Source organism: Humulus lupulus, chromosome 3 (assembly GCF_963169125.1).
Source record: "Humulus lupulus chromosome 3, drHumLupu1.1, whole genome shotgun sequence".
In the NCBI taxonomy this organism is placed as follows: Eukaryota; Viridiplantae; Streptophyta; class Magnoliopsida; order Rosales; family Cannabaceae; genus Humulus; species Humulus lupulus.
This window is the reverse complement of record NC_084795.1, coordinates 102,410,955-102,419,750: the sequence shown is the minus strand read 5'-3', so window position 1 is coordinate 102,419,750 and position 8,796 is coordinate 102,410,955. Positions and strand designations below refer to the sequence as shown.

Here is an 8,796-nt window from a genome sequence, read left to right as displayed (position 1 = left end):
CGACCCTAAAGGGCATGTCACGACATTAATTCCTGATATTTTGGATAGTTTCTGACTTTACTAAAGTCGTGGCCCTTAAGCTCATGCCGCCACTCTAATTCTATATTTTTTTTCAAAACATGACCATTTTAAGTTCGACCTTCATCCAAACTTCATCAAAACTTCTTCTAACTCCTCCTTGATGCCAATTTGACTCAAACAACCACAAAAAGTTTCATTTTTACACCATTTCTTCTTCTTTCCGCATTTAGCTCATAATTCATAACACCATCCTACAACAATGACAAACACGAGCGTAATCTTGCACAAAACAATCATAAAGACTCAAGATTACCCCAAAAACACATCCTAAAACGACACTAAAATGGAGTTATCATCAAAGCATAAGAATGAATCACTCTAGGAACCATAACTAGAATGGGATCATTCTCATGTGACATGAATCTAAATAAAAAGAAAAATACAAATACCTTTTCGTAGATGTAGAACATGCGTAGATCAAATAGCGTCTTAGCCTCCTAACCCACCATCTTCCATACTATGGCTCGCATAAAGAGAAGGAGACAAGTGGTTGTCTATGTTATTTGGTAGGATACACAAGAACACACTTTTGAATCTCAACACATGAGAGAGTGTTCTTCTCACAATACAGAGAGCACAAAGTTCTCTATTTTTCTCCCTTGGCAAATAACGTTAAATGCATCTGTTCACCCATCTTCTCTCTTGATATGATGTTCTATTTATATAACAATAGAAAGAAGACCTAGTCCTAATCACATTGGGCCTATGCATGGGCCACCATCCATTTGGACTGTGGTTGGCACCAACTATAGGGCTTTGGACCCTGTGGTATTTTATCTCTATAAAATGTTATTTGTTGGGCATTTATCATATTATTTTATACAGTATATAATTATACCACAAAATTAAATATGATTAAATTAATTTTCAATAAAAAATTAATTTCACAAAAATATTAATATAATTTATTTTCCATAAAATATTATTTCACAAATAATATTAATTTGTGAGACTAAAAATAATAATTTATTATTTTTTAATTATTTCCATTTAATACAAAACTCCTACCTCAGTGTTATGTAGCTAGTACGGGGACAGTATGGACCCGTAGTTCTAAGCTCCAACTAATTAATTTCACTAACTCTTAGTTCCATTACTCACTTCAAGATTGAGGTCAAGTCTCAAACGATCATCGATTGATGAATGTCGAACTTCTTTATTTTAATGAAGATTAACAAAAGTTCTTTCTTTCATTGTGTCCTAGTCCAATAAAATCTATATTGTATACGGTACCTCTATCTATTTGTGTCGCTACACTTAACTGTCTGCACAAGCTGCTCTTTCTTAAACAAAAGATAAACCTTGCTCATACTCTTTTTTAAATAAATCTCCCACTTTATTCAGTGATTACGGATAATTTTTATATTATTATCTTGAATTAAATCCTCTTGTATATATATAATTATACATATACTTTATTCAAGACCACATCAATAATATTGGATCTTCATGATAAATGGCATGTATAATTAAATACAAATATGAGTGCAAAATATTAACTTTATTGAATTAATAGTAATCGTTCATACGTAAATACTCTTCAAGGACAAAAGTCCCAACAAGAGGAGCAATAGTTCGCCTTCCACCGACTTTGAAAGTATTGGAAGATTTTCCATGCATGCCTTGATATGATTGGTTAAATACAAAGGATAAGTGTTGTTATACAAACTAGGTATAAATTACTTAGTAAATTTCACATTTTTTGAGTTTCAATTGTAGGCACTTAAAAATTATGTTTTTGGGTCCAAAGTGATATATGGAGAAATCTAAGGATGCCCAAGAAGTTTGGGAGCATTTGGAGGACTTTTAGGTCCAAATTTGTGGGCTTTGGGCAGAGAGGGTTGTGTTACATCACCTCTTTGGAGGCGTTGCATCGCCTAAATGCGGAAGGGCTCGAAACCCTTGCAGGTGATGCATCGCGTACAGGCAGACGACGCATCACCTGACATGTCTATACGGATACATAAATTAAGGCCCAAATGATGTGTTCAAAAGCTTTAATCCTATTTGATAACTCTAGGAATTAGAGTTATTTTTATGCTTTTAAACTTATATTTTTATCAAGAAAATAGTGGTTTAGGGTGTTTTGTAGTGTTTTTATTTTAGTTTTGTCAAATATTAATTATAATAAGATAATATTAAATATAAGTATAGTGTTTGAAAAATATATCCTAACTTGTTGAATTTTGTCTTGATAGATTATTGGTAAAGCTTTGGACATTTTGAGAATGATTTGAAGCTTGAAGTGAATCAGGATTTTGGGGTGCTGCAGCATGGAAGGAGCATTACATTCTGCCTGCCATCTATTTCAAAGACCCATGTGGGAGACTAAATAACTATCATATCCAACCCAGTTTCTTTCTTTGGACATATTTGGGTTGGGTTGAGAGGTAATTAAATGAATTTTGGGTCTTTAATTTACTTGGCTCCATTTTGCTTAAAAAAAAAGGAAAGAAAGGAGATTTAAGAAGGAAGGCCCACGTGGATAATGAAAGGGAATGCCCTAGTGATCTATCATCAACTTTCCCTAATTTAGCAAGACACGTACAGACCATAGAAAACTAGTAGCAGGCGCCTGATACAGAGAGAACACCCATTTTTTTTTTGGAGAACTTTAAATGTGAAGAAGAAGAGGAAAGGCGAGGATGACGCTAGATGACAAGGACAACTTGGAGCATCCTCCCATTGGCTCGCCTCTCTCTCTACTCTTAGTATCTTTAATTTTTCTTGTCAAATTTGTGAATATGGAATGCTCTTATTTGGGTGGTTTTGAGTTTGTAACTATGAGCTAAACTCTAATTAGCTAGGATAATTGAACCCTAATATGTGACTTATGATTATGATGCTAAATGCAACTTGAGGTTTATTCATTCAATTTTATATCATGTTTAATGCTTGCTAATGAATGATCACCTTTAATGAGTATTTGGGTTAATGTTCAAATCTGAAAAGTTTGGAATTCATTGACACACAATTTGAATGGGGCATGCTTGAATTCTTTTATTTCAATTTTGTAGTGATATAGACATATATTATTACCATGCATAATATTATGGAATTGATGCTTGAATGGAATCTTTGAAATTAAATTAGCATAGGCATATGTGGTTTAATTAAAAGATTAGAATCATAGTTCTTTGACGAAAGCCTATGAAATTAATTGGAAATCTTGACTAATAGATCACTGATTGCTACAATATCAATCCAACATTACTCCTTGATACAATTTTCCTGAGTTGTTTCTTTTAATTTTTTGCTTTTAAAGCATTTTTTTAGACTTTAGTTTCACAATCGAACACTTAAAAACAGTCCTTGTGGAGACGATATCTGGTACTTGGTACTATATTATTTGTTGTTGGCAGTGTACACTTGCACTTATTTTTAATTTACACAACAAGTTTTTGGCACCGTTTCTAGGGACTGTTTAAAGTCATTTATTGTGAATTTAATTAAATCGCAATTTGGTTTAATTTTCTTTTGTGCTAACTTGGGTGATTCTCGTGCAAATTCAGGTTCAAACAATGTATGAACGAGAGTCAAGACCTTGAAATACTTCCCCTTGATCCAGAAATTAAACAAACATTCAAACAAAGACGAAAAGTAAAAAAAGCCCAAAGGGAAGTAGTAGTGATGGATGTTGAGCGAGAGGCTCAAGTAGGAGCCACTGAAGAAGGAGTACCTCAAAGGGCAGTAAATGTTGGGGCAGCAGCTCAAGGGGGAGTAGCTGCCAATAATGGGAAAAATGCAGTTATTGTGAATGATGACAGAGACCGTGCTATTAGGCAATACACTCTCCCCCTCTTGAATGAGCTCAATCCGGGCATTGTGAGACCATAAATTCAGGCTACACAGTTTGAGTTGAAGCCACTTATGTTCCAGATGTTTCAAACTATGGGCCAATTTAGTGGGATGCCAATAGAAGATCCTCACCTCCTTCTTCGCTTATTTATTGAGGTGAGTGATTCTTTAAAGTTGCACGAAGTTACAGAGGACGCCTTGAGACTGAATTTGTTTCCATTCTCCTTGAGATATAGAGCAAGAGCTTGGTTGAACATGTGGATGCTCAAAATTCAACACCCGCATCTCATGCCTAAGGTCCCTGGGAGGTCCAAAGCAACCATGTCTGAAATCCCTTTGATCCCTCGAAGGGATTCCCAAATCAACTTTGCTCCAAATGACCACTTTGCCTCGGACATCTACGGGCACCCCAGACGGCTCGTGGGACTCATCGCCTTGCAGCAGCCAAGGCACCTCGCACCTCACGGGTGCATACGTCGCCTCGCGGATACACATAGCGCCTCACGCCCATGTGGCCTCGCGGGTGCATATGGCGCCTCGCGCCCATGTGGCCTCGCAGGTGTATGAGGGTCTCGCGCACCCCTGATGTCCCACAACTGCCTCGCGTGCCCCAGGCGTCTCGCGAGCCATGCTGCCTCGCGCACCCCAGGCACCCAGCTGTACCGCATTGTGCGCCCCGGGCATCTCGCGAGCCTTGCTGCCACGGGCGCCCCAGGCATCTCGCGAGTCATGTCACCTCGTGCGCCCCAGGTGCCTTGCGAGGCCTCTTCGCCACACACCAGCCGTACCGCCTCGCGTGCCCAAGGCGTCTCGCGAGCCATGCTGCCTCACGTGCCCCAGGCGCCTTGAGAGGCCTCTTCGCCATGCACCAGCCGTGTCGCCTCGCCTCGCCCCGCGTATACGGCCGCACCCCTAAGGGCCACATGAGCGATTCCCTCGACTTGCCCCGCACACTTTCCGCACCATGGGCCTTGCGAGAGACGCCCCCACCTCGCCTCGCATGCCCTAGGCACCTCGCAAGACCATTGTCTCACCTCGCCTCATCACATCCGTGCCACTAGGAGTCGCGTACGTAGTGGGCCTCGTTGGAGGGGCTTTATCTCTCCCCTTAAGATAAGCGCTACCAACGGGGCACCACTCTTACTGTGGGCTAACAAGAGGTAAGATCAAGGACCTCTCTAACACACAACTAAGGACAAATTGGGGAAGGCTCATAATGATTCACTCAAAGTTAGAAGAAGTACAGAGCACCCTGACAAACTGAGAGGAGCTGGAGCATGGACACAAGGCCCACACCAGACAAGTAGTGGGAGTACTAGGAGAGGGGACATGGCCTGTATGCTTCCAACCAGATGTCAAAGTCGACACCACTACCACCTGCATCACTCCTCTGACACTCGTATGGATCGAGTAGTGGAAACATCCTCATGGTACCTAGCCATGTACTGGAACCAACACCACTACCCCTAAAACCACTCTCCTGACAATGTACTTATGTACCACCTGGTCCCTTGGATCACCATGTATCCAGGGCCATTAGAGCCCACTATAAAATAAACCCCACTTCCACATGGGAGGGGGTTGGAAAAAGATATTGTAGCATCAGACCATAAGAAATACAAATTCAGTTCATCAATTTTTTTTCTGCAAGTGTTCTATAAGTTTCCAATTTGATCTTCAAAGTTTTTCTTTTGATAATCTCTATGTTTCTGTTTTTCCAACTTAACTTGGTTGACGAGTTCTCACCGTCAACAGAACTCTTTGCCATCTGATTTTGCGACTACTTGGCAAGAGTTGGCTGAGCGATTTTTGATGAAATACTTTCTATTATATTGTTTCATATAATATAATGTTAGATTAAATAATGTGACAAAATGTGACTTGTCACCCAAATTATATTTGTCACACCTTGTAACATATTATTGAGAGTCACAAAATTGGACATGTGTGTGCCAAAATGTGACATATTTTGGAGTTACAAATTTAAAACTCCCAAATATTACCCAATAATGTGTGGATTGTATGTTATACATTTGAGGTTGGATTTCACAAAGCCATTATGAAATATGGCTGTTGGAGACATGTTTTTAACTCTCATTAGGTGTTTTGAGGTTACAAAATCATGTGGGAAAGGATTTGGGACGTTTTGGAACGTTTTGGAAAAATGACATTTTGTGCTGAAAATAGCCTGTGGCTGCGGCCTGGGGGACAGAGGGCAGTGGTTGCGACCAGTGCCTGCGGCCAGTGAGGCTGACAGCCAATTTGTTTCTTCATTTTTTTCCAATTTGAATTGTTCTAACATCCCAAGTAACTCCCAAGTCTCCATTTTAATTCCATAAACATCCAATTAATCATTGGTAACAACCATGGGGGTTGGTGAAATTTGAAATTCAAAGGGTATCTCAAACTCTATAAATAGGAGCCTAATACTCACTTGTAAGACAACTCTATTTCTATCCACTAGAGCACTTGGCTAGAAATACACCAAAAGGCTTGATTATTCCAAAGAGTTATTTCCAATATTGAGAGAATCCCTTAGTGCTTGAGATAGGGGAAATAAGTTTTTGGGCAAAGGTTGTAAACCTTGTTCAAGTTGGTAATCCTTAATGCTCTTCACTTTGGTTGTGTAAGTGACAGTATTTTACTTTTTTGTTCTTGTAATTTTTTCTACTATTTCTTTCGTCGTCTCTTCTTCTATTTTATATTTACATATTTATTTGTATCCTTTGTTTTAGAGTTGTAGTTCTTATAATTTTCTTATTCCTCTTATTTCTTCATTTAGTTGTATTTTGCTTATTGAGTTGTAATCTTATTTAATCAATTACCTTGTCTGTTGTATTTTTGCATAGAGTTGTAATAGTATTTCTTATTTTCCATTGAGACAACACAAATATCTCTAACACTTTCCTCCCACTAAGAATGCCAAGCACCGCAATGAGATCACTTCATTTCAGCAACTTGATGAAGAATCTTTATATGAGGCATGGGAGCGGTTCAAGGAGTTGTTGCGAACATTCCCTCATCATGGCATTCCTCATTGGATATAGATGGAGACCTTCTATATTGGTCTAAATGCTCATACTATAATGGTGGTTGATGCTTCGGTGAATGAGGTTCTTCTTGCTAAGTCCTATAATGAGGCATATGAAAACCTTGAGGAATATCCAACAACAACTATCAGTGGCCCACTACTTGATCATCTATAGGTAGAAAGGTGGCTGGTACTCAAGATGTAGATGCCATCACTTCCTTGGCGGTCCAAGTTTCCTCTATTTCAAATATGCTCAAAACAATGAACATGGGGATGAATCAGTCAATGGGGCAGACTATGGGGTCACCAATGGGGCAAATGGAGAACATTTCATGTGTGTATTATGGTGAGGGCCATACTTCTAACAACTGTCCATCCAATCCAATAGTTGCGTGTTATATGGGGAATCAAAATAGGAATGGCCCTTATTCTAATTCCTACAATCCATCATGGAGGAAACATCCCAAATTTTCTTAGAGTAATCAAGGGGCTGGCCCTAGCAATTCTTCTATGCATCCTAGACCAAATTTCCCACCGGGTTATTCCCCACAAGTACCACAACAAAGGCCACAACAACAAACAATGAAATCTAGCTCTCTTGAGAACATGTTGAAGGAGTATATAGTGAAGAATGAAGCCATGATTCAAAGCCAAGCGACATCATTGAGGAACATAGAAAATCAAGTTGGGCAACTAGCTAATGAGCTTAGAAATAGACCCCATGGTGCATTGCCAAGTGATCTTGATAATCCAAGAAATGTGTGCAAGGAACATTGTAAAGCTGCCACTTTGAGAAGTCGGAAAAAGTTGGAGAATACCAAGACAAATTCTGGGCATGAGGTAGAGCCCTCTTCAATCCAAATAAATGAGGAAATCCAAAAATATGATGAAATTCCTAGTGTACAAAAATCTGCCTCTGCCCCGAATGTTGCAAGAATGCTGCAGCATAGTCGCCCAGACAACTCAATTTCAACACAACCACCTCCATTTCCTCAATGCTTACAGAAGCAAAAGTTGGATTCTCAATTCAATAAATTTTTAGATATGTTGAAGTAGTTTCATATCAACATCCCACTTGTAGATGAACTTGAGCAAATGCATAACTATGTGAAATTCATGAAAGATGTTCTTACAAGGAAGAGAAGGTTGGGAGAGTTTGAAATTGTGGCTCTAACCAAGGAGTGTAGTTCATTTCTGCAAGACAAGCTGCCACAAAAGTTGAAGGATCCTGTGAGTTTCACTATTCCATGTACTATTGGAGACACTTATTGTGGATGGCTTTATGTGATTTGGGTGCTAGCATTAATTTGATGCTAATGTCTATTTTCAAGCAATTGGGGATTGGAGAAGTCAGGCCTACAACTGTTAATATTCAACTTGCAGATAGATCTCTTGCTCATCCAGACGGGAAGATTGAAGATGTGTTGGTGAAGGTAGACAAATTCATATTCCCTGCTGATTTTATTGGGCTAGACTATGAGACGGACAGAGAGATGCCTATTACTATGGGGAGGCCATTTCTTGCAGCAGGAAGAACTTTGATAGATGTGCAAAAGGGTATGCTTACTATGAGGGTCCAAGATGAAAATGTGACTTTTAATGTTCTTAAGGATATGAAGTTTCCTGATGAGGTTGAGGAATTCTCAATGGTTTGAGTGGTAGATTATTTGGCATCAAAGGATTTTGAGACTAGTAGCGTTGATTTGATTTTGAGACTGGTAGATCCACTAGAGAGGTTATTGTTGTTTTACTCTCAAAATGATGAAGATGAGGATGAGTACTTAGCTTGGTTGGAGGCTAATTCTCAAGGGTTAAGAAAAAGAGTTCGATTTGATTCATTGGAGTTGTCATCTAGGGAGTTCAAAACTCCCAAACCATCTATTGAA

At 39.1% G+C, this 8,796-nt stretch overlaps 1 non-coding gene across 1 annotated transcript; it reads right to left on the bottom strand.

The window, feature by feature from the left end:
* Nucleotides 1–6,803: 6,803 nt before the first annotated feature.
* Nucleotides 6,804–6,910, bottom strand: LOC133827675 (small nucleolar RNA R71). Its single transcript, XR_009890326.1, has one exon. It is a non-coding gene; the product is annotated as a small nucleolar RNA R71 (small nucleolar RNA).
* Nucleotides 6,911–8,796: the final 1,886 nt, after the last annotated feature.